This window comes from Bubalus bubalis, chromosome 19, assembly GCF_019923935.1.
Source record: "Bubalus bubalis isolate 160015118507 breed Murrah chromosome 19, NDDB_SH_1, whole genome shotgun sequence".
Classification (NCBI taxonomy): Eukaryota; Metazoa; Chordata; class Mammalia; order Artiodactyla; family Bovidae; genus Bubalus; species Bubalus bubalis.
In genome coordinates this window covers 45,791,058-45,817,991 of record NC_059175.1, presented here as the reverse complement: position 1 = coordinate 45,817,991, position 26,934 = coordinate 45,791,058, and positions in this window count along the sequence as shown.

Below are 26,934 nucleotides of genomic sequence, written 5' to 3'. Positions count from 1 at the left end.
TAGTCATTGTTTAGTCATTACCTTGTACCTGAATACATTTGCAATCCCCTGAACCATATAGAGCTCACCAGGCTCTTCTGTCCATGGGATTTGCCAAGCAAGAATACTGAAGCAGATTGACATTTCCTTCTCCAAGGCATCTTCCTGATCCAGGGATCAAAACAACTGCATTGGCTGGTGGATTCTCTACCACTGAGCCACCTGGGAAGCCCCATTTAGATATAGTACAGAGCTTCAATAGTTTAAACTATACTAGGAAAGACTTACCCAGGTTGATGAACACAATGTAAAATAGATAAGTAGATAAATAAAAACTGAACAGCTTTCAATGATGCCAGTATTCTAATTGTTGGTATCCTCCAACCCAGGAAACTCTCAAGAGCCAAATGTTTCATTTTTAAAATGATTTCAGGTGTCTCTGAGTTTATGAATACTTATTGAATATATATTGTAATACTTCCCAGGTAGCACTAGTGGTAAAAGAAACTGCCTGCCAGTGGAGGACACAATAGAGAGGCGGGTTCAACCTCTGGGTTGAGGAGATCCCCTGGAGGAGGGCATGGCAACCCACTTCAGTATTCTTACCTGGAGAATCCCATGGACAAAGGAGCCTGGTGGGCTGCAGTCCATAGAGTCACACAGAGTCAGACACAACTAAAGTGACCTAGGAAGCTCATAAAAATCTGACTGTGTGGAAGAGGAACTCACATCTGTTAACTAGTTAATTCAATTACACAGAAATGTGAACACAGGTATTAGAAGACTACATTAAATAACTGCACAATAATTCCACCCTCATCCTCCTCTTTCTTTTTCCTTCCTCCTCTCTTTCTTCTCTCCTTTTCTCTCTCCATTTTCATAAGAACTAGAATACATTTAGTGATGTTGAGTATCATTTCATGTGTTTATAGACCATCTGTAAGCCTTCTTACATGACTGAAACAACTTAGCATATATGCAATCTTCTATGGAGAAGTGTCTCTTTAGATCTTCTGCCCATTTTTGATGGGGCTGTTTGTTTTTCTGATGTTGACCTTCTTATGTATTTTGGAGATTTAACCACAGGGAGTCCAGCTTGGTGCTGTGTGAGGACCTAGATGGGTAGGAGGGAAGAGAGACTGATGAGAGAGGGAGCATATGTAAAATTATGCCTGATTTACATTGTTGTATAGCAAAAACCAACACAACATTATAGAGCAATTTTCCTCCAAGTAAAAAACAAATGTAGAAAATAAAAATATATACATTTAAACATTTACATCTTTTCTTTGAATAGAAAATATGCCATAGTCATTGCACTATATTGTAGACTGCAGGAAAAAATAAAGTTTACAAAAAACAAGCTATACTAGAGAAGGAAATGGCAAACCACTTCAGGATTCTTGCTTCGAGAACTCCATGAACAGTATGAAATGACAAAAACATATGACACCATAAGATGAGTCACCCAGGTTGGTAGGTGTCCAAAATGCTACTGGGGAAGAATGGAGAAATAGCTCCAGAAAGAGAGCTGGGCCAAAGGAGAAACAACCCTCAGTTGTGAGTGTGTCTGGTGGTGAAAGTAAAGTCCGATGCTGCAGAGGACAGTAGTGCATAGAATTCTGGAATGTTAAGTCCATGAATCAAGGTAAGCTGGGTGTAGTCAAGAAGGAGATGGCAAGAATGAACATAGACATTTTAGGAATCAGTGAACTAAAATGAATAAGGATGAACAAATTTAATATAGATGGCCGTTATATCTACTACTGTGGGCAAGAATCCCTAAGAAGAAATGGAATAGCCCTCATAGTCAACAAGAGAGTCTGAAATGCAATATTTAGGTGAAATCTCAAAAATGACATAATGATTTGTTTGTTTCCAAGTGCTTCCCTGATAGCTCAGTTGGTAAAGAATCTTCCTGCAATGTGGGAGACCTGGATTTGATCCCTGGGTTGGGAAGATCCCCTGGAACAGGGAAAGGCTACCAACTTCAGTATTCTTACCTGGAGAATTTCATACACTGTATAGTCCATGGTGTCGCAAAGAGTCAGACATGACTGAATGTCTTTTACTTTCACATTCACTTTTCCAAGGGAACATTTCATGTAAAGATGGTCACAATAAAGGACAGACATGGCAAGAACTTAACAGAAGCAGAAGAAATTAAGACAAGATGGCAAGGATATAGAAGAACTGCACAAAAATGGTCTAGACAACCTTTTATGGTTGCACAGCCACAATGGTGTGATCACTTGCCTAGATCCAAAATGTGAAGTCAAGTGGGCCTTAGAAAGCATTACTATGAAAAAAGCTAGTGGAGATAATGGAATTCCAGCTGAACTATTTAAAATCTTAAAAGATAATGCTGTTAAAGTGCTCCACTCTGTATGCCAGCAAATTTGGAAAACTCAGCAGTGGCCACAGGATACGAAAAGGTCAATTTTCATTTAAATCCCAAAGAAAGACAATGCCAAAGGATGTAAAAAGTACTGCTCAATTGTGTTCATTTCACATGCTAGCAAGGTAGTGTTCAAAAATCCTTCAAGCTAGGCTTCAACCGTTCTTGAACTGAGAACTTCCATACATACACACTGGATTTAGAAAAGGCAGAGGAATTAGAGATCAAATTGCCAACATCCCTTGGATCATACAAAAGGCAAGGGAATTAAAAAAAAAAAAATCTACTTCTGCTTCATTGACTATGCTAAAGCCTTTGACTGTGTGGATCACAAAAAAATGTGAGAAATTCTTAAAGAAATGGGAATACCATACCACCTTACCTGCCTCCTGAAAACCTGTATGCAAGTCAAGAAACAACAGTTAAAACCAGACATGGAACAATGGACTGGTTCAAAATTGGGAAAGGAGTATGTCAACACTATACATTATCACCCTGCTTATTTAACTTCTATGCAGAGTATATCATGGGAAATGCCAGACTGGATGAATCACAAGCTAGAATAAAGAATGCCAGGAGAAATATCAATGACTTTAGATATGCAGATGATACCACTGTAATGCCAGAAAGCAAAGAGGAACTAAAAAGTCTCTTGATGAAGGTGAACCAGGATAGTGGAAAGGTGGGCTTAAAACTCAACATTTAGAAAACAAAGATCATGGCATTCAGTCCCATCACTTCATGGCAAACAGGAGGGGGAAAAAATGGAAACAGTGACAGATTTTATTTTTATGGCGTCCAAAGTCACTGCAGACTATGACTGCAGCCACGGAATTAAAAGACACTTGGTCTTTGGAAGAAAAGCTATGACAAACCTACACAGTGTATAAAGAAGCAGAGATATCATTTTGCCAATAAAGATCCATCTAGTCAAAGCTATGGTTTTTCCAGTAGTCATTTATGGATGTGAGAGTTGGACCATGAAGAAGGCCAAGTGTCAAAGAATTGATGCTTTTGAATTGTGCTGGAGAAGACACTTGAGAGTCCCTTGGACTGCAAGGAGATCAAGTCTGTCAATCCTAAAGGAAATCTACCCTGAATATTACTTTAAAGAACTGATGCTCAAGCTGAAGCTTCAGTAGTTTGGCCTCTTGATGTGAAGAGCCAACTCATTGGAAAAGACCCAGATACCTGGAAAGACTGAGATCAAGAAGAGAAGGTGGCAACAGAGGATGATATGTTTGGCTGGCATCATTGACTCAATGGACAGGAGTTTGAGAAAAGTCAGGGAGTTAGTGAAGGAGAGGGAATCTTGATGTGCTGCAGTTCATGGTGTCGCAAATAGTTGGACATGATTAGAGACTGAGCAACAACAAGCAATAATTAACAAGTAGAGATATACACTATTAATATGACTACATATTTATCTATATTTTAATCTATTAATATGTACACAAATTTTATTCTGTCATTCTTCTTTAAAATTTATCATTACAAATTTTGTCAAAATTACTTGCAATGAAAATTCTGTTAATCTGATTTAATATTTTCAAAATACCACTGCAGGTCACATTAAGTTAAAAAAATTAAAAATTTAAAATATATTTGTTTTCATTTAAAAATAATTCTGTATTGAAAATGGCTGTTGACAGCTTATACATTTTCACATGTGGAAGAAAATTAGTAAACTATGGGCATTAGTAAACTATGATCCTTAGAAAAAACAGTTCTAGTAAAATTTTTAAAATTTTAAAATTAAAAAAAAATATTTAAATTACCAAATTTTTAAATATATTTGACCTAATTTTTAAATATATTTGACTTAATCAATCGGATAAAGTAAGACACACATATATCTTTATCGTAACTGAGTTTCTTAGTACGACATTGTACGTGTTAAGTAAACCAACGCTTATTTAACAAGATTATTTAACTATAACTTTATGGTTATTTAAATTGTTTTAATTATTCACATTTTGTACAATTCACTTATACAAATTCATATTTATCATGTAAATGGGGATTTATGAGTTTAATTTTGTACATGATAAACCTATTCTCATGTTTGTAAAGTTGTTTCATTAGGAAATAATGCTCAAAGTGGAAATGTTTGTCAAATTGTGCATGTAGATTTCATGTTGATATATAGTAATAAAGTACTTTTCAGGATGCTTTTTAAAAAAATATTTCTACCAGAAGAAAATTACAATGCATATTTATTCTTATCTTTATTCAGGCTCCCTACTAGTGTTCTTCTTTTTTTTATTTTGGGCACCATTACAGGTGAAATTTTGGAGAAGGAAATGGCAACCCACCCCAGTATTGCCTGGAGAATCCCATGGACAGAGGAGGTGGGTGGGCTATAGTCCATGGGGTTGCAAGAGTCAGATATGACTTAGCGACTAAACCACCACCACAGGTGAAATTTATGTTTTTAACTTATTTCTATTTTATGATTAATCATGATAAAAACATCTTACCATATGTGTTTGATTATTTTTTGTGGATAATAGTTTTTTATGTGAATTATCTGTTCATGAGTTTGACCCCATTTTTATTGAGATGACTTTCTTAACTTGACTTTCATAGTTGAAATTGGAAAAGTAAATAAATGCAACAAATAAGTTAATGTTTCAATAAGAATATTGCATTCTATTATAAAGTTTTGCTTATTAAAGTATAGTAAAGTTCTTTATTACATTATAAAGTACTTTATTATAGTAAAGTTAAAAAAACAACAAAAAAAACAGCTACTCTAATTTTCCATCCACAAGTCACAGTTTCCCTCTTCTTGGAAGTTTTATGATCTTCTATATGTTGCTGTTCAGAAAATTCATAATCATGAGTCGATCTATTTGCATGTCTCTATATATGTGTGTATGTTTTCTTTCATTGGACAATTGGTGGGCCCATTTAGTGTGAAAACTCATACCCTTTAGTTATGGAAAGTTTCTTACAAGCTTCCACACTTTTTTTCCATTTTCTATTTCAGAAAGCCCTGTTTGTCATATATCAGAATGTATGAATTAGCAATCTGATTTCATTATGTTTTCTAACCTATTTTCTATTTCTTTGTTTTTTAATCTATGTAGCCAGATATTTCTTCAATTTTATTTCCAATTAATCTATATTTAAATGATATGCTATCCTATTTTCTTGTTTATAAGATACCTTTTTCTTATGTCTGTTTCTATCCCCTTTCCCTCACTTTTTATCAACTCTATCCTTTGAATTATGAAAGCAGTATTTTTCTCATCTCTTTAGGATACACTTGGGTAGTTTTAATGTTAATTTCATTTACCTCCTGTATTTTTCTTCCAATTTCTTTAAGTAATATTTTGGTGTTTTTCTTTCTCTTTTTAATTTTTTTTTCTGTTACACTAACAATGTTTAAGGATTTTCTACAATATATCATACTTAATTCTCCAAATATAAAACTGCAGGAAACTCAGAAATTCATTGAAAGCTCTGGTGGGAGTGTGTGTGTGTTTGTTAGTCACTCAGTCATGTCTGACCCTTTGTAACCCCATGGATTGTAGTCCTCCAGGCTCCCCTGTCCATGGAATTCTCCAGGCAAGAATACTGGAGTGGATTGCCATGGGAGTAGGAGTTGATTTTGGAGGGATTTTCTGTTGATCAGGAATGACTTGCTGCTTTACAAAGGACGCCAGATGTCTGCATCTAGATATTCCACTTTACTATCTTTGGCCAAGCTTTCCTCCAAAAATCTTTTTTTTTTTTTTTTTTTTTTAATTTTAGACTGCTGCTTGGGAAAGAAGTAGAGGGATGGTAGACTAGCTGGGGATTATGGCTACAAAGGTGATTGCACAATCCTTCCTGGCAGCATTCTGAGAGATAATGGATTGAGATTTAAGGAAAGTCTCAGTTTATTTTTTAAGCATCTCATCACATCTTATCTCAGGCCCAGAAATAATGTTTCAGGTTTTCAGGGAATAAATCCACCTAAGTAGGGAGGGAGAATGGGGTTTCTAAATAATCCTCATAAAGACTTTTAATAAATCATTTGTTATTAACCCCATTTCTTCCTTGTGCCTTTTGAAGTACCTGGTCCCTATAATTTCTGTGCATGAATTGTATCCTACAGTATGAAACAGCTTGCTTCTCATTTGTATCCTTCTTTATGGTATATAAAGAAGGACTTGCCTAATAACTCAGTTAGTAAAGAATCTGCCTGCAATGCAGGAGACCTGGAGGCCTGGGTTCTATCCCTTGTTGGGAAGCTCCCCTGGAGAAGGGAAAGGCTACCTATTCCAGTATTCTTGGGCTCCCCTTGTGGCTCATCTGGTAAAGAATATGCCTGCAATACAGGAGACCTGGAGACCTGGGTTTGATCCCTGGGTAGGGAAGCTCCCCTGGAGAAGGGAAAGGCTACCTACTCCAGTGTACTAGCCTGGAGAATTCCATGGACTGCATTGTCCATGGGGTTGCAAAGAGTTGGATACAACTGAGCAACTTTCACTTCACTTTATGGTAGCTATCAAAGCATCTGATTTATTCTTTTCATGATTCTGTCCATTTTTATTTTCCTAAAATTAGCAGAATGTATGTTTGTTTGTTTTCTCCTTTCCCATTTGGTTTATCATTGGGAGCTTACATCTTATTGTTTCTTTATTGTCAGAAAGCAGGGCAGTGCATAGACAAATGTGCTCAATCCATATTGTTTGTTCAAGGGTATAATTTACCCAGTTTAATTCAGCACTTGTTTTTCTTTTTATTTTCTTTCTTTGATTTTCCCTTTTTTTTTGTTTTTGTTTTTTGGGTAGATAGGCCTGTGCACATAGTCCTAGTTGTTAAATATTTGACATCATTCAATAGTTCATGGTCTTGGGTTTAAGTGGAAGTTTATCATTACTTTTATTGACTTTCATTTATCAAATCAATTCTGGGGATTTTTGAGCTGTGCAAAATGTAAACACTGGTAAATACTTAAATATAATAGTATATATATACTTGAGCTGTTGAAAATACAAATAAGATATCAAGAATTCATTCATAAGATAAAAATATATTTGCACTAATAACAGCAGAAAGTTAGAAAGTTAGTTTCAGACGTCTTTTGATATTCTGTTTTATATTTCATAAGACCTGCTTTTTTGCTTAGTGACTATTATTTTCATATATATACTGAGTTTCTGAATAATCCTCTGTCCTATATTTTGCTTCCTAATTACTTAACTTGTCTAAAATTACTAGGAGATAAAATAATTTTTGCCCAATATGTATAATTGTAGTTAAAGTTTATTAAATAAGTGAAGGAAAAACTAAAATGTAAGTAATATATATTACTATATCAACACAGTACCATTTAAAATTTATAAAGTGATTATAAACATATAGAAATATAGATTTTCTTAAATGTTTACATAAAGAACATACCCATTTATTTACCTACACTGCTGGCAACCCACTCCAGTATTCTTGCCTGGAGAATCCCATGAACAAGAGGAACCTGGCGGGCTACAGTCCATGCAGTTGCAAAGAGTTGGACATGACTGAATGACTAACACACACTGTTTTAGGCAATTACCAGAATAGAATTTCTAACACCTTTTTTTTGGTCAAATTTTTTATCTATGAATTAATTTTTAAATGTCTTTGTATTTTATATATTCTACCTTTCTGCAGTGAACTATTATAAATTAACACATCCTGAAAATGTTAGAAAAATGTGGGGTATCAAAAATCTAATACACTAGTGTCATTTTAAAGTGAAAACTAAACCCATTACCTCTCTAAATTATATTTGAAAATATTCCCCTGTTTGGACATGAACTGATAATTTTGCTTTTTAAAAATGTCAGTATATCATTAAAGTAGCTATTAACTACGAATAGACACTTAACATTTTGGTAGCTTATCACAAATAGCATTGGTCCTACAGCTTTTTCATTCAGATCGCTTTAAATACATTACATAAAATTAAGCATGATTTTATAAAATAAAATGAAAATGACAATATCTAGGTAAAATAGATTCAGCATTGAGGTGTTATTAACAAAGCTTGCTGATGATTTATGATGTCACTTTCTATGACCTTAAATTCCATATATGTGTTTGTAATAATATTTCTGAATTTTATTTGTACTAAATTATCTCAAAAATACATTTTAAAAGTTTAAAATGTGATTTTTTTGATGAAGCGTAACTCTAAACTTTGAATAATTTGTTTAGTGAAAATAAAAAGCAAATTGTGAGAGACTCATCATCCTCTTATCCAGACATCTATCAAGAGCTCTAAAAGCAGTGAAGTATTTGTAGTCAAACATTAAGTTACTGAAAGTGTTGTGCAAAGACTTGTCCTCAGATGTGCATTTTGTTGTTTAGTCGCTAAGTCGTGTCTGACTCTTTTAGATCCCATGGACTGCATTACACCAGGCTTCCCTGTCCTTCACCACCTGCTCGTGTTTGCTCAAACTCATGTTCATTGAGTCATTGATGCCATCCAACCATCTCATCCTTTGTCACCCCCTTCTCCTCCTGCCCTCAATCTTTCCCAGCATCAGGGTCTCTGCCAATGAGTTGTCTTTTCACATCAGGCAGCCCAAGTATTGGAGATTTAGCTTCAGCATCAGTTCTTCTTCCAGGGAATATTCAGGTTTGATTTCCTTTAGGATTGAGTGGTTGATCTTCTTGCTGTCCAAGAGATTCTCAAGAGTCTTCTTCAGCATCACAGTTCAAAAGCATCAATTCTTTGGTGCTCAATCTTTATGGTTCAACTCTCACATCCGTAAATGACTACTGGGAAAACCATAACTTTAACTGTATGTATATGGACTTTTGTTTGCAAAGTAATATCTCTGCTTTTTAATACATTGTCTAGATTTGTCATAGCTTTCCTTACAAGGAGCTAGTGTCTTTAAATTTCATGGCTATAGTCACAGTCCACAGTGATTTTGTTAGCTTGATATCCTGAGGTAAAAGTATATATTATCCATGTCTCTAGGGAGCCTTTCTGAGGCATAAATGTTGTGGTCACTGCAGGTCACTCATCATCCTTCCTCTTCGATGTGGCAAGCATAATGGCTGTTCATTGTAGAGCTCCCCCTGTGACAGTTGAATGCATAATTCATACACTAAGTATTGAGCTGGTTCTACTACATACAAGTCAGTTAATTTGACAGTTTCCATTTCCTCATCTGAATACCTAGCTGTGTGTATACTCCCCCCTCCTCCCCCTCCACAGGTACACAGAAAGAGAGACCAGGACAGACTAAACTCTCATCTATATATGGAGTCCATGTTATACAGAATTTACAGAGGTCTAATTCTCTTTATCATCAGCTCCTATCTCTCTTCAAATACTTCCTCACTCATGGATCCTTCAAACTTGTGTTCAGACCCTGCTCAGGTCTCATAGAAGAAGCTTCCACAACTCTAAAATCCCTTTAGATGCAAAATAATTGTTTTCCCCTTTACTGTCTAAATTTGGGGGATCTAAATCCACTGACTTACTTCTTAATGCCTCTCAATTTCCTGTTATTGGACTTCAATCTCCATCTTTATTCAGTCCCCTGAAAATTCCCTCTCCAAGACCACCTTTAGTGTTGCAGGATTCCAAAATCCCTGCCATTCTTCTTCACCTTTGAGGACATTGGACATTATTGCCCATCTCCCTTCTACATACCTTGTGTTGCATCTGCGACCCCTCTTTTACAGCCTAACTCATTGTTGTGTAGTCTTTTCTTATATAGGGACTTCCCTGGTGGCTCAGATGGTAAAGTGTCTGCCTACAATGCGGGAGACCGGCGTTTGATCACTGGGTCGGGAAGATCCCCTGGAGAAGGAAATGGCAACCCCACTCCAGTAGTATTGCCTGGAAAATCCCATGGACGGAGTAGGGTGGTAGGCTATAGTTCATGGGATTGCAAAGAGTCAGACATGACTGAGCCACTTCCTTCACTTTTCTTATATACTATTTGTTGTGTAGTCCTTTTTTATATACTATTTTTCCTCTGCCTACCCCATCATGTCACTTTTCCTAAAGTTATTTCTTTACTTGTTATATTTACTCCTTATTGCCAATTTTGCTACTTAATCATTTTTTTGTTCTGATCAAATCTCTACCTTGAAATCCAAGCCAGTATTGTTAAAGTCTTTCTGACATATTTATTTGTATATTCTACCTATAGAGCATCTAATTTTTATTAAACAACCCACATTTTTCTCCAGTGTCCCATCCTCATGTAAATTATTAAAACCAGATTATCTACTTCATGTAAGCCAGAAGCATTACACTTCCTGCTGCTCAACATTCCCACAATGATTTACAAGTTCTATTAGTTCAGTCTTACTAACTTTTCATTCTTTTGCAGGATGGGGGCGGGGGAATGGCCACACTACTTCCATTGTCCTTGCTTATCATAAGTGTTCCTGGGTTACAATTAAAGTCTTTTGCCGTCTGCTCCTGTGTTCACTGTGTTGTCCCACCACTTTACATATACAGTATAATTTACAGCCCAAGTTTGAAAATGAATCTCTATTACTTAAAGAACTATGAAATATCTCTGCTATTTTCAGGATAAAATCCAAGCACACCATGCTGGCTTCCCTATTCCTGTATGTAACTGACCCTTACGTCTTCAGCATCTTCTCTTACGACTGCTTCTTTTCCTTTCATTCTATAGACAAACAGAATTACTTATAGCTTTCCCAATGTACATTCTCCTCTTCCTTATATCTAGGCCTTCAAATGTTATATGCACTCTTCTTAAAATAATCCAGAAATGGTCTACCTTGACTTATCATAGTTAAGTACTGTATCTAACTCAGAAATTAGTTCAGAACTTATTTATTTCTACTAGACAGGATTAAGAGAATTCCTCAGTATCTTTTTTACTCTAAAAGAATATTGAGTTTTCTTATTTTAGTGCCCAAACCACATTTTAATGTAACTGTCCATTGCTAGTGTGAACTCTCCATTATAGCTGTTTAAAAATATATGAGATGATTGCTCATAGCTACATACAAATGCCTGTACAAGCTAATAATTTTATAAATATTATAGAAGGGCTATATAAAATAAATAAAATATTTCTCTCAGAAAATAGTCTCCTAAAGCACTTAATGTATGGATGAAGTGACACAGATTTATGTTTCCTTCTGCTTGAGATGTTTGCTTTTCAAAAAATTAGATAATAGATTTAAATTTTCAAATGTCAGACATCAGAAAGAATGTTGTTGTTTTAGTAGCTCAGTCGTGTTTGACTCTGCGACCCCATGAACTATAGCCCACCAGGCTCCTCTCTCCATGGGATTTCCGAGGCAAGAATAGTGGAGTGGGTTGCCATTTCTTTTTCCAGGGGATCTTCCTGGATCCAGATTGGACCCATGTCTCCTGCATTGGTAGGCAGGTTCTTTATCACTGAACTACCAAGAAAGCTGCAGAAAGACTGTAGAAAATCCTAAATGTGTAAGAATGACTTTCACTTAGGTGGTTTATGCTTTTATTTATGTATTAAGTCTGTCTAGTTTGTAATCATTTTTTATTGAATATATTCACTTGAGGGATTTCTCTGATTGTTCAGGGTTAAGAATATACCTTGCAATGCAAGGGACACCAGTTTGATCCCTGGTTGCAAAATAAGATCTCACTTGCTGCAGAACAATTAAGCCTATGCACCACAACCACTGAACCCATGCACTCCAGAACCCATGTGCCATAACTGGAGAGCCCATGTGCCACAACAAAAAATCCAGCATGCTGCAACTAAGACCCTACACAGCCAAATAAATGTATTTTTTAAAAAATTCAGTTGAAGTAAGAGTAATTCCCCAAAATTGGTGCATTAAAATATAGATGATGGTAGGTAGGTAAATAGTTGTGGTGATTATATCTGTGTACTAAATCCCATAATATCCTTTTCTTTTTTTTTTTAATTTAATTTTATTTTTAAACTTTACATAATTGTATTAGTTTTGCCAAATATCAAAATGAATCCGCCACAGGTATACATGTGTTCCCCATCCTGAACCCTCCTCCCTCCTCCCTCCCCATTCCATCCCTCTGGGTCATCCCAGTGCACCAGCCCCAAGCATCCAGCATCGTGCTTCGAACCTGGACTGGCAACTCATTTCATACATGATATTTTACAAGTTTCAATGCCATTCTCCCAAATCTTCCCACCCTCTCCCTCTCTCACAGATGTATAGAACAGTCTTATAATATCCTTTTCGATTTAAATCTTTTTGAGTGTTTTTTTTTTTTTTTTTTGCTTGTTTGTTTGAACTAGAATACATTCAAATGGCTATTGGATAAATAGTAGTAAAATAAACACAGGTAAATCCACAAATGTAGAAAAAATTTGAAGAGTTCAGACCAACTACGTGCTGTCACTCTCTCCTATCCATGTGCTAACAGTATTGTTAAAATTTATGTTAATTATTCAATTTTTTTAATATGTCTTCATATTAAACTTCAAACAATATACTCTTGAACTTTCTATGCCTTTTAATGTTATTTAATGGTAGTGTGTCTATACATATGTATGGAATAGATAAAAATATTATTTTCCATTCTCTAGTTGGACATTTAGGTTGACTCCAAGTTTTTGCTGTAAAAGCATTGCTGTTGTGAATTTATTAAACTGTCCTCAAATTTGTTTGTACAAGTGTCTCTCTTGGGTTTAGTTTAGCAGTGGAATTACTGAGTTGTTTCTTTTGCAAATTCCAGATTTAAAGAATATTTCTTATTTTATCAATACAAAAAGATAAATTATTTTCCAATGGATGCAAAAAATTTATGTATTCTCCAGCAATATATGAGATTTCTATTGCTTAAGTCTATGAAGTTATCTTTTCAGTCTTCAACCATTTCAATTGCTGAAATTATCAGAGATGAAAATTTTGCTCTACTGGACTATGCAATGTGTTTTTTAATTTCCATGTTCCACATTGCTGATATTATTAGTATTATACCAGAAGATTGCTGGCTACTCAGATGTTCCTCTTCACAAAAATGACTGCCTACGAATTTTGCATATTTTTTCTATTTCATTGTTTATTGTGATACTATAATTTAGCAGGCATTCTTTATATATTTTGGGGTTCAAAGCTTTACCAGTGTAAAATATTAATATATTTTCTTCTGTGTAGTTACCTGTATTTCACTTTCTGTATATGAATTCTAATACACTGAATTCTTAGTGAACCATGCCAATTTTTAAGGTTTATTCTTTTTTGTGCCTTTTAGGTTTTTCTTTCTATTTTTTGTCTTTTAAGATTCCCTTTCTTTGCCTTGTTTTAGGGCTTTTCTTAGGTCATACATGTATAACCTATAATGTTTTATAATTTTGCCTTCTTTATTGAAGCTCTTAATATACTTAGAACTGGCTTCTGTTTGTAAGGTAAGATAGTGTTAAATTATTTTCTTATGTGGATTACAAAGTATTCTAGGATCATTCAATAAATAGTGTTTTCCAAGTTCCATTACTTCTGTTAATCAAAGATTGGTGGCAACTTTAAGAGTTTGAGGAAGTGTTTTTAACATCATGGCTTTGTATGCAGAGGAAGATTGAAATAGGAGGCTAAGAAATTATCCAGAAATTTTATTTTCTTTGACAGTTGATATAATATATTTAAATGAAAAATAAAACTTCTGCTTTAGATACATCTTATTTGTGCCTGAAATGTTTGTTCCATTGTTCCATTTAATTATACCATATAGTTAAAATCATCATATACAATAGTGTTTAAAAATTAATTTAAAAGTACATGAGTGACATGGAGAAGGAAATGGCAACCCATGCCAGTATTCTTGTCTGGAAAATTTCGTGGACAGAGTAGTTCCATGGCAGACTACAATTCATGAAGTAGCAAAAAGTCCTACACAACTAAGCAACTAACATACACACACACATATGAGTGATAATTCAGTATGACATTTGTATCATAATTGGTGAGTATTTGGGCATAATTTCTACTTATATAACTTTTAAATGGAAGGATTATCAAGCTCTATCTATATGATTTTTAATAATTTTGCTATGTTTATATGTACCAGGTTTTATTTTTAAAAAATACTGCATTATGCCTTTTTGAAAAAATGGAACCCTCATGCCAATGCAGGAGACATAAGAAATAAGACATGGGTTTGATCCCTGGGTTGGGAAGATCTTTGGAGGAGGAAATGGCAACCCACTGCTGTATTCTTACCTGGGAAATTCCATGGACAGAGGAGCCTGGTGGGCTACAGTCCTTGGAGTCACAAAGAGTTGGACACAACTGAGTGAGTCGAGCATACATGCATTCATTAGACAAATCTATAAAATATTTTAAATATATTTTCTCTGTATTTAGATATTTGTCCACTTTTCTGTGAAAGTTTTTCAAATTTATTTAATAGGAATGGAATATTATTTTGTAATAAAATTTATATCTAGGAAAGGAAGGAAAACAAAAAGGAATAAGAAAGAATTTAACATTCTTATTTTTAAAAATGATTAAAATCATTTTGAGAAGTAGATGACGCTATAAAGATACATCAAATTTGAAAGGGAAATAAATCTCTCAGTAGAATCTGATTCTCATTTCATGATATTTTGCATTATGTGGATTGCTGAAACATTCCTCATTCAGTCAAGGCATAATTCAATCCCTATTTAGCAGGGTCTGCATGCAATGTAGCCGATAAAGAAGGGGGTATAATCTCCTTCCTTTGAATCTAGATGCCAGCAGAAACTTGTCATCTCTGCACTTCTACCATAACCCACTGATAGAAGGTTTACACTTGCATATTAAAGCATCCTTCTCTCTACACAGAGAAAATATTTATTATTTAATGTTATGTATCTGTGGTGGAGTGGGATTCGTATTAGCTTATTAGTTACTTGCTAATTCAGTTTTATTTTTTGTTTGTTTGTTTCCCTTTGAATTTTGAGGTCTTCATCATTCTTCAGATTTGCCTGCAACTTTTATCTTGTCTTCTTAATCTCATTATACTACTTATTTTCTCAATCCTTCTTTGCTATTCTTTTACATCTCAATCTTTTTCTTCTACTTGACACAAGCCCACCTTATTTCTTTCACCCTAAAAATATTCAGCTGTAAAGTTGGTTTCTACCAGCTTCAGACTTTCATTTTACTACAACTACCTCTAGCAGACTTTTGTCAAACAGAAATGCATGTTTTGCCAAACAAAATGTACATTTCTTTCAAAAAATGTGTTTCTTCGTCTGTTTTGTCTATTTCCCTGTTGACATTGTAAGTCTGCCAGAGCAAGGCAAATTCAACATTATGTCAGGCAGTGGGTATTACTTTTCAATATGTGTATGTGTCTTTATCTGTATCTGTGTAATGTGTGTTGATGTTTAATCATTTGGATGTTAACTAAATGCTGTATTTCTCCAAGGAGTATCTGCTATAGATGTTAATTATAGATAAAAGAGCAATACTGTACTGAGAAAGAAGTCATTTTTGTTGATTTAAAATAGCATCATTGTCATTTGTGAGACTAGCTTGCTGTTTATTCCTGATTACCTTGAAATGGAAAAGCTGTTATATCTGTATAATTGAATGTTTCAGGTTAATTTGGCTGTAAGTTGTTCAGGAGTAAATTTTAGTCACATATCCTCAGTTTTGATTGTTTTAAGCACATGCCACTGAATTGTAGAGGGATTGAATTGGAATAGGGGAGACCCTTGCATATAAAAAGCCAACATTCTCTAAATTTCACTCTAAGCCAAAATCATGAAATTATATAATTTAAAATTTACAATGCTCTCTATAGAATTTATGTAGATACAGAAGGAGAAGGAAGAAAAATGGAAACAGTTCTGGTAAGTCTTCAAACCTATCTTGGGAACTGGGTCTACAGCTATCTTTGGGAAAACCGTTAGCCTTCAGCCGAGCTAAGTCATGAGCAGAGGTCATTTCAGATGTGACCTTCAAGCCCATGTTGCATTTCATGGGCTTGCAGTGAGAGATTCATCTTAAGGAGCTAAAAGGACCCTTGGGAATTGAAGTCAGAATTGCAAATATTTAGACATCTTTTGGGAAGGAAGAATTTGTTATACTACCCTGTGTTCATCTGATCCTAACTTTAGAGTATCAGAGATGTGTTAAGTTTTTAATGTTTAGGAGGTCTGGAAGAGTGAAGAATGAATTAAATTTTTTATAAATGGAAGGATTTACTTTTCATTGTTCTTATTATATTGTATGGGCTTCCCCGATGGCTCAAGCAATAAAATGCCCACCTGCAATGCATGAGATGCAGGTTCAATCCCAGGGTTAAAGAGATCCCCTGGAGGAGGAAATGACAACTCACTCCAGTATTCTTGCTTGGGGAATCCCATGGATAGAGAAGCCTGGTGGGCTATAGTACATGGAGTCGCAAAGAACTGGGCATGACTAAGCACGTGATGGGTGGATGAATTATATTTTATGGCTTTATTCATTCAAAATACATATGCTGAAAAAGTGGCATATGTTTAATTCTTCTATCAGAACTGTGAATAGAGAGTAGGAGCATGTATATACTGACTCCAAGCTTTGAGTTTTAAAATAAATGCTATAGCAAATGCTATAGCAGACATTTGTACAAGCTATGGAATAAATGAAAGTGTTTCAGTTGTCCTTGGGAAAGGTGAGAGAAATCTTCATAGAGTAAATGATGCTTGGCCTGGGCTCGAGACATTAGGGAGTTCCTTCCAAGAAGAACTGAATGTCAGACAAAGGTCTAGTAAGAGAAAAAATACATGTATTAACAAAAAAGTATGATGTATTTGAAAACTTACCAGATAGGCTGAGAGACATAAGGTAGTAGACGTAAATAGTAGTAGATGATAGTGTGAATGTAATGTTTTGACTGAGCAACAATGAGCTATTTGAACACAGGCATAGAAGAACTAGTTTTGAATTTTAGAAAGATCAGACCAGGAGGAAGGAGTAAGATAAATTAAGAGATGATTTAATGTAGTCTGTATAAGAAATAATCATGCTGAAACACTGTAGATTGAGGGAAGGGTGCATTTATGAATGAGATCAGGAAATTTGAATATTGTAGCATCATTAATACATGGATGGGGGAATAATAGACATGTGTCTTGGACAGTACTTCTAACTTTGTTGTCTGTGAGGTGATGGTACTTATTTTTAAATTGGAAAACAATAAAAAAAATGAAGTTTAGAATGAAGGTGAATACCTGCTTCAATTTTGTGTCCTAGGCACCTCACTTTCTATGTTTTGTTAACTGTTAACAACACTGATAATAAATTGGTCCCTACAACCTTGTTTATTTTTGGCATGTGTGGAGTTGCCATAGGCATCATAAAGATGGTTAGTGAGCTGAGTTCTTTCCATGAAATGTGAAATTTATAGCTAGTTGAATTCTGAAATTAATATCTTAATTATTAAAAGAAAAAATTCAAAATCCATTATCAAGGATGTTAAATAGAGAATCCAGATTTTTAAATTCCTTAAATAGGAATCATAACAGCTATCAGATACTAGAGTGTAAAACTCTTGTTTCTTGGGAAAATGTTCAAAATAATGTTGAAAAGTCAGTTCAGTTGATCTTGTATCTCTCTCCAGAGCATGAATATGAAAAGAAATATGATGTTGGAGTGGGAAAAGATTAAGACAGTTTATAGAAAAATGCTTTTGCAGTGCTGAGTCCAAATTTTCTCCAATCCTGGAGCAAATGTTCAGAAGAAAAATCTTTCTTTTCAAATCTAGTGAGTTGGATTTCCATGGAAATGTCTTTTCTTTGGAATTTGCTCTCTGAGTGGGGATACATAAGTCACCAGTAAGACTTAAGTTCAGTCAGTTCAGTCACTCAGGCGTGTCTGACTCTTTGTGACCCCATGAACTGGAGCATGTCAGGCCTCCCTGTCCATCACCAACTGGCAGAATCTTCCCAAACCAATGTCAATTGAGTTGGTGATGCCATCCAACCTTCTCCTCCTGCCCTGAATCTCTCAGGCATCAGGTCCTTTTCAAATGAGTCAGCTCTTCACATCAGGTGGCCAAAGTATTGGCCTTTCAGCCTCAACATCAGTCCTTCCAATGAACACCTAGAACTGATCTCCTTTAGGATGGACTAGTTGGATCTCCTTGCAGTCCAAGGGACTCTCAAGGGTCTTCTCCAATACCACAATTCAAAATCACCAATTCTTCAGCACTCAGCTTTCTTTATAGTCCAACTCTCACATCCACACATGACTACTGGAAAAACCATAGCCTTGACTAGATGGACTTTGGTTGAAAAAGTAATGTCTCTGCTTCTTAATATGCTGTCTAGGTTGGTCATACTTTCCTTCCAAGGAGTAAGTGTCTTTTAATTTCATGGCTGCAAAAACCATCTGCAGTGATTTTGGAGCCCGAAAAATAAAGTCTGTCACTGTTTCCACTGTTTCCCCATCTATTTGCCATGAACTAATGGGACCAGATGCCATGATCTTCGTTTTCTGAATGTTGAGCTTTAAGCCAACTTTTTCACTCTCCTCTTTCACTTTTATCAAGAGGCTTTTTAGTTCTTCCTCACTTTCTGCCACAAGTGTGGTGTCATCTGCATATCTGAGGTTATTGATATTTCTCCCAGCAATCTTGATTCCAGCTTGTGCTTCTTCCAGCCCAGGGTTTCTCATGATGTACTCTGCATATAAATTAAATAAGCAGGGTGACAATATCTAGCCTTGACGTACTCCTTTTCCTATTTGGAACCAGTCTGTTGTTCCATGTCCAGTTCTAATTCTTGCTTCCTGACCTGCATACAAATTTCTCAAGAGGCAGGTCAGGTGGTCTGGTATTCCCATCTCTTTCAGAATTTTCCTCAGCTTATTGTGATCCACACAGTCAAAGGCTTTGGCATAGTCAATAAAGCAGAAATAGATGTTTTTCTAGAACTCTCTTGGTTTTTCCATGATCCAGCAGATGTTGGCAATTTGATCTCTGGTTCCTCTGCCTTTTCTAAAGCCAGCTTTAACATCTGGAAGTTCATGGTTCACGTATTGCTGAAGCCTGGCTTGGAGAATTTTGAGCATTACTTTACTAGCATGTGTGATGAGGGCAATTGTGTGGTAGTTTGAGCATTCTTTAGCATTGCCTTTCTTTGGGATTGGAATGAAAACTGACCTTTTCCAGTCCTGTGGCCACTGCTGAGTTTGCCAAATTTGCTGGCATATTGAGTGCAGCACTTTCACAGCATCATCTTTTAGGATTTGAAACGGTTCAACTGGAATTCCATTACTTCCACTAGCTTTGTTAATAGTGGTGCTTCCTAAGGCCCACTTGACTTCACATTCCAGGATGTCTGGCTCTAGGTGAGTGATCACACCATCGTGATTACCTGGATCATGAAGATCTTTTTTGTACAGTTCTATGTATTCTTGCCACCTCTTCTTAATATCTTCTGCTTCTGTTAGGTCCATACCATTTCTGTCCTTTATCAAGCCCATCTTTGCATGAAATGTTCCCTTGGTATCTCTAATTTTCTTGAAGAGATCTATAGTCTTTCCCATTCTGTTGTTTTCTTGTATTTCTTTGTATTGATTGCTGAGGAAGGCTTTCTTATCTCTCCTTGCTATTCTTTGGAACTCTGAATTCACATGGGTATATGTTTCCTTTTCTCCTTTGCTTTTCACTTCTCTTCTTTTCACAGCTATTTGTGACCTCTCCTCAGACAGCCATTTTGCTTTTTTGCATTCCTTTTTCTTGGGGGATTGTCTTGATCCCTGTCTCCTATACAATATCTCAAAGTTCTGCCCATAGTTCATCAGACACTCTGTCTATCAGATCTAGTCCCTTAAATCTATTTCTCACTTCCACTGTATAATCAGAAGGGATTATACAGAGGAAAGGAAGGGATTATACAGAAGGGAACAGAGAAAACTAAAGCTAAATGATAGACATACTCTGTTGGAATTGGTCTCCCTGAGTTCCTTTCTAACTAGGATGTAACCAGATTAGATTTTGCAGCAATCTTTCATGTTAGTATGACCATGTGACTGAATTCTTTTAAGTGGAGTAAGAATAGGTTTGGAGTATGAATTCCACTTCAAGGTTTGGTCCATGTATATCTGGGTAGTCCTCTGCTCCTAATTCTACTCTAAATTATTTCCTTATACTTTTTTTCTTGTAGGAATTTTGCTCTTATTGATATTTAAATTTGATTCTTAATATTTATCCCTATCTTTCTGACTCTAAAGTCACAGCTTTTAAGTTATGTTGGAAGTACTTCTGCCTTTATTGCTGTTCTGTCACTGCATTGTTTCTGTCATCGCTAGTCCATGGACTGCAACACGCCAGGCTTCCTTGTTCTTCACTATCTCCCACAGTTTGCTCAAATTCATGTCCATTGAGTCAGTGCTTCTATCTAGCCAACGCACCCTCTGCCACCCTCTTTTCCTTTTGCCTTCTGTCTTTCCCAGCATCAAGGTTTTTTCCCAGTGAGTCACGTCTTTGCATCAGGTGCCCAAAGTGTTGGAGCTTCAGCTTCAGCATCAGTCCTTCCAATGAATAGTCAGCATTGATTCCCTTTAGGATTGACTGGTGTAATTTCCTTGTTGTCCAAGGGACTCTCAAAGGTCTTCTCCAGCTCTACAATTCAGAAGCATAGTTCTTCAGCTCTCAGCCTTTGGTCCAACTCTCACATCTGTACGAAAACTGCTGGAAAACCCATAACTTTTACTATATGGACCTTTGTTGGCAAAGTAATGTCTCCAGTTTTTAATATGCTGTCTCATAGCTTTCCTTCCAAGAAAAAAAAAAAGTCTTTTATTTTCATTGCATCAGTGATCTGTTTCAACAAAAATATAACCTACTACTTTCCTCAAATCACAGTGCCATTTTGATCCACTCCACCAACTTTTTGGTGGTCCTTATTCAGACACTCCAAGTTAAGTGCTCCATCCTTCACATCCCTTTTGCTTCTTTTTTTTTTTTTCTTTTAAGCACTGATTTTCATACTTGATTTACAGACATTGTAGAGACTTATTCAGAATAAAAGAAAATAAAACCATAAATAAATGTTGTGAAGAGATTGAGGAAACAAAATTTAAACAGTCAGAGGTGATATCCATCACTAAACCCATTAAACATATGCTATTCAAGAAATAGGTCATATTTAGGGAAATGAAATATATCACAACAGATAAGGTAAAGTCTATCCCTTTGTTTGTTTGTTTTTTTCATTCAGTTTTTCTTTGCTTAAGATCAAGTATGCAAGGTGAGGATGAAATTTTAACATTTTTTTGTCATTTCAAGTATACTTTCTTATTTCTCTGATAAATCAGTATTTTTAATGATAAAACTTTATAAGAATATCTAGTGAGGAAAATGTCCTTAAAATAATTGTAAATGAAGTAATAGAGATAATTGAGATAAATATTTTGATTTTGAAATTAGCAAATTGGCATTGTTCATGTTAATGAAAATACTATTTTTCCACATAGTGTCATTTTTGTTAAAAAGTAAGTAAATTACATTGAGTTTAAATCCTACATGTTCTATATACTCTTTAAAAGAATGATATTATAGAATACAATTTCATAGGATTGGAAGATTTTAGGTAAGACACTAGTAGAATATTGAAAGAATATATTATTAGGACAGAAAAGTAAGATTTCTTTTCAAATTTACTTTCTGGCAAAGCAATTATGCCCCATTAAAAAATAAACATATAAAAGAAACAAATTTACTTTCTGTGTACTACATACAAAAGTGATTGTGTTCGATTTCTGAAATCTCCTTGAGTTATTTAGAAGACAACCAACCTGATAGCCTTGTCTGCTTGAATGTTTGACATCAGCACTGTAAGTAAAAGTGATTTTTTAGAGAATTTTCTTTCAGTATTACCAACTGGAGTCTGATGGAGTCTGAAAAATATGTTTTTAAAATGGATGACCTATAAAGTACAAGGAAAAATGTTTTGGAAGACCCGACAAGGCCGATGAATAATGCTTACATGAATAAGAAGTTTGATTTTTAGAGTACACTGTCCCTATGTTTTCAGTAAACTGTTGAGCCAGACAAGGATTCTTAATTCAGAGCATATTCAGCATTTATAGAAGCCCAGTTTTGTACTCACTTCTGTTTTTGGAAATGTCTACAATGATTAGTATAAACTCTCCAAACAGTTATACAGTCCAAGAACCTACAATATAAAAAATAAATAAATGGATCAAACACTTTTTTTTAAATTAGAGCTAAATATACTGAAAGAGTTAAAGTGTAAGTTATTATTTGTGGCATATAATTATCCATGAAGTATTTAAATTTTCTCATTACTTTTAAAACATACTAAGTTGCTGCGAAAGTCTGACCATAGTGACCAAAGACAGTTCTTCATTAAATGGCACTGGAGTGTCTTAGTTAATTATGATTTCCAACATTATCCAGGAAATTTTTAGAAATGAACTTACGTAATTAAAGTGTATCCACAAGGGACCTGTTCATTAGTATGCCTACATTTCTGAATCCAGCAAGGAGTAGAGTGTGGAGAGACTCCTTCACATGGAAACCGGAGGCCTCTTGAGTCAAAATGGGGAGGGTAATCATTGATTACCTACAGCATCTAATCCATACCTTCATATTTCTGCTCTTTCCATTTCCATCCCATACTCCTATGTTCTTCTAATGTGAACTGGCTAACCCACATGAATGAATTGAGGAAAATCTCACAGATCATATAAAACAGTGGTTTCCATCCTGTGATATGTGTACATTTGGCATCACAGGAAAATTTTCTAAAAACTCATGCACAGATTCTTCCAGATCCTTTACCTCTGTCTGAACTTTTTTCCTAGCATACCTTCTTGACAACTATATTTCCTATTCTAACCTCCTCCACAATTATGCTTCTGTCATTTTCATAAGAATAAGTGCACCTTACATCCCAATAAGATGCATTGCCCTACAATGTAAAAATCTCAGGACCATTAAGCAAGGAGGTAATTATAAATATAATATCTAAGGACATCCTTATATAAGCTTTATAACCATGCCACACATCTTAATTAACTGCAATTTCAATAAAATTTATTTTATGATTAAACATTTTTAAAAGTTGTAATATATAATGTTATTATGGCCAACAATGAACCACTAATAAATGAAATGCTCTCAAGCCAGAATAAATGTTTTGATAAAGTAAAGCCTAATTGGTACAGGAAATATGTTTTAAATTATTGTAAATTATAAACAATCTAAATATACACAGTATGCTTTGTTTTGAAATATGTATATAAACCTATGTATAAAATATTTATTTTAGGAATTTTTTGGAGAAGTGGAATTGAAATCAAAGTTCAAAGAAAAAAATGCAAAGTACATGACTTTTAAAAAGTTTATTCTTTCAGTGAGTGATTGCAGACTCAAAATTATCTGAGTAAATTCAATACGTTTAGGCTGGACATAAAACTCAAATAATTTAAAATGTGGTGGGAGATACATCGTTGCTACTATTTTCATCAATGATAAAAGTTTTAGAGGTCAACTTGAAAAATGTGTCAAGTATAAAAGATCATTTATGGTTTCAAGAGAAAAAAGAGAAAGATTCATGGTCCAGAGGCCGTTCTCTTTGCCAAATCTGCCTGTTCTCTGTTCTCTGGTTATTGCTTTAATCTTTTTTACAAACATGATGGCTTTGTAGCAGCACCTAGTGTTACTTTTTCCCATAATTGGCAACCGTGTTTAGGTTCATTTTGCAAACCTTAATATGGGTTGCAATATCTCTTTGAATTTATACCATGAGAGGCAGGTATCTTGATTTCAACATTCTGGCGTTAGTATTCTAGGTTCATCAACAACACATCTCTGACTGTCAAGAGCGAGCACCTGAACAAAGGCCACCACTGGGTCATACTTGAATTACTTTCGAAGTCCCATCGCTCATTGTTGAATAACAACTTTTCCCCACTCTCTCAAATTGTAAACTTTGTAGCTTTAAATGAATATGACAGTTGTTATTTAGTATGTTCTGGATAGTTTTCATTCACCAGAAAATGCTACTTATAATTACACTACTTGAATTTATGAAAACAATAAATCAATCATATAAAATAAATGCACATTAGCAATGAATTAGGTGTTGGAAGGTAAAAATAAACTATTTTTTAAAAATACAGTTTGATTTGGAGGTCTAAGGAGATAAAATATGTATCCAACTCTACAAGGAATTGAAGGAGGTGTTCCAGCTAGGACTTGAGGGAAAAAAAAAAAAAAGTAACAATGTCTACCTAGCATTTATTGAATCCTGCAGTTTAGTCCCTCTGTCTTATCCTACTATTTGCAACCTCATGGACTGCAGAATGCTAGGCTTCCCTGTCCATCACCAACTCCCAGAGCCTGCTCAAACTCATGTCCATTGAGTCGGTGATGCCATCCAACCATCTCATCCTCTGTCGTCCCCTTCTCCTCCTGTTTCAATCTTTCCCAGCATCAGGGTTTTTTACCAAATATTTTATATTATTTTTGTGGTACCTGTGTTATTACTGCTTTTATTCCCTTTATGTACATAATCTTTGAAAGAGTAAATGACTTATCCAAGCTGTATGAGTTGAAGTCAAAACTCAAGACAATTAGATTTCAAACTACCTTGCCACTATGTCTTGGAGAATTTACCAGTGGAGTGAAATACATAAACACTGGCAGAAAGAAAGGAAACAAAGTGATATAGTTGCCTGGTACCTAATATTATGGATAACAAAACAATAGACACTACAACTGTAAAGTTGGATTGAGACTGATTTGACAATGATGCCATGAGTCTGTGATTATCAAGATCAATAGGATTTCAGTCATTTACATCAAAGGGAACAGAATATCTACATTTTATAAATATGACAGACATTTTAATTTTTCTCTGCATATACTAAGTGCTTTTCCAAAAGACTGCTATTTCATTTAAATTATTGTGTGAATTGTTAAAGGCCCAAAGTTTTATGTAATGCAAGATGTGTCTCCCTCAGGAGACACGGGTTGGATACCTGGGTTGGAAAGAAACCCTGAAGAAGGAAATGTCTATCCACTCTAGTATTCTTGCCTGGAAAATCCCATGGACAGAGGAGCCTGGCAGGCTAGAGTATTATGGGGTCACAAAGAGTAGAGGGTGAGGATGCACACACGCACTGGATTTTATACACAGATTGTATCTTAATTAGTAAGTACAGTCTTTGGCTTTCATTGCCATTACCAAAAAGAATAAGCAATTCCAGAAAAACGCAGTCTTACTGGAGAAATAAGGAAGACAAATATTAACATAGGATTTCTCTACTCTTAGATGCTACCCTATATGAGATTCTTGGAAACACACCTTTATATCTCTGTCTCTTCTTGCTGCTGCTGCTGCTAAGTTGCTTCAGTTGTGTCCGACTCTGTGCGACCCCATAGACGGCAGCCCACCAGGCCCTGCTGTCCCTGGTATTCTCCAGGCAAGAACACTGGAGTGGGTTGCCATTTCCTCCTCCAATGCATGAAAGTGAAAAGTGAAAGTGAAGTCGCTCAGTCGTGTCCGACTCTTAGCGACCCCATGGACTGCAGCCTACCAGGCTCCTCCATCCATGGGATTTTCCAGGCAAGAGTACTTTAGCATATCCATATTTATCTTTGTACTTACCAGCTACTTTTTTTTTCTTATTGAAGTGAGTTTATTTATAATACTATGTTAGTTTCAAATACAGGACATAGTGATTAAGTTCTTTTTTTCTTTTCAGATTACATTCCATTATAGGTTATCAGATATTGGATATAACGCCATGCACTATGCAGTACATCCTTGTTGCTGATCTGTTTTATGTAACAGTTCAGTTCAGTTCAGTTCAGTCGCTCAGTCGTGTCCGACTCTTTGCGACCCCATGTATCACAGTACACCAGGCCTCCCCGTCCATCACCAACTCCCGGAATTCACTGAAACTCAGGTTCATCGAGTCAATGATGCCATCCAGCCATCTCATCCTCTGTCATCAGCATCTCCTCCTGCTCCCAATCCCTCCCAGCATCAGAGTCTTTTCCAATGAGTCAACTCTTCGCATGAGGTGGCCAAATTTATATATATTAATACTGTATTCTTAATTTGTCCCTTTACTTTCCTCTCCCCTTTGGAAACCATAATTTTGATTTTTATGTCTGTGAGTCTTTCTGTTTTATATATAGATTTGTTTGTATTAGTTTCTTAGATTGCACATATGAATCATATCATATAGTATTTGATTTTCTCTTCACCAAGTATAATATTGCCTAGGTCTATTCATGTTGCTGAAAATGGCAATATTTCATTTTTTTTATGACTGAGTGATGTTCCATCGTGTGTGGGTATGTGTGTGTCTGTGTCTGTATATATACCACATCATCATTTTAAGCCAGTTGTCTGTTGATCTGCACTTGGGTGGTTTCCATGTCTTGGCTATTGTTAATTTTGCATTTAGGTGCATATATCTTTTTGAATTAATCTTTTTTTCTGGGTATATGTCCAAGAGTGAGATTACTGTGTCATATGGTAGTTCTATTTTTAGTTGTTTAAGGAATCTCTATATTATTCAGAGTGGCTGCAACAATTGGTATTCCCACCAACAGTGTTGGAGGGTTCCCTTTTCTCTACACCCTT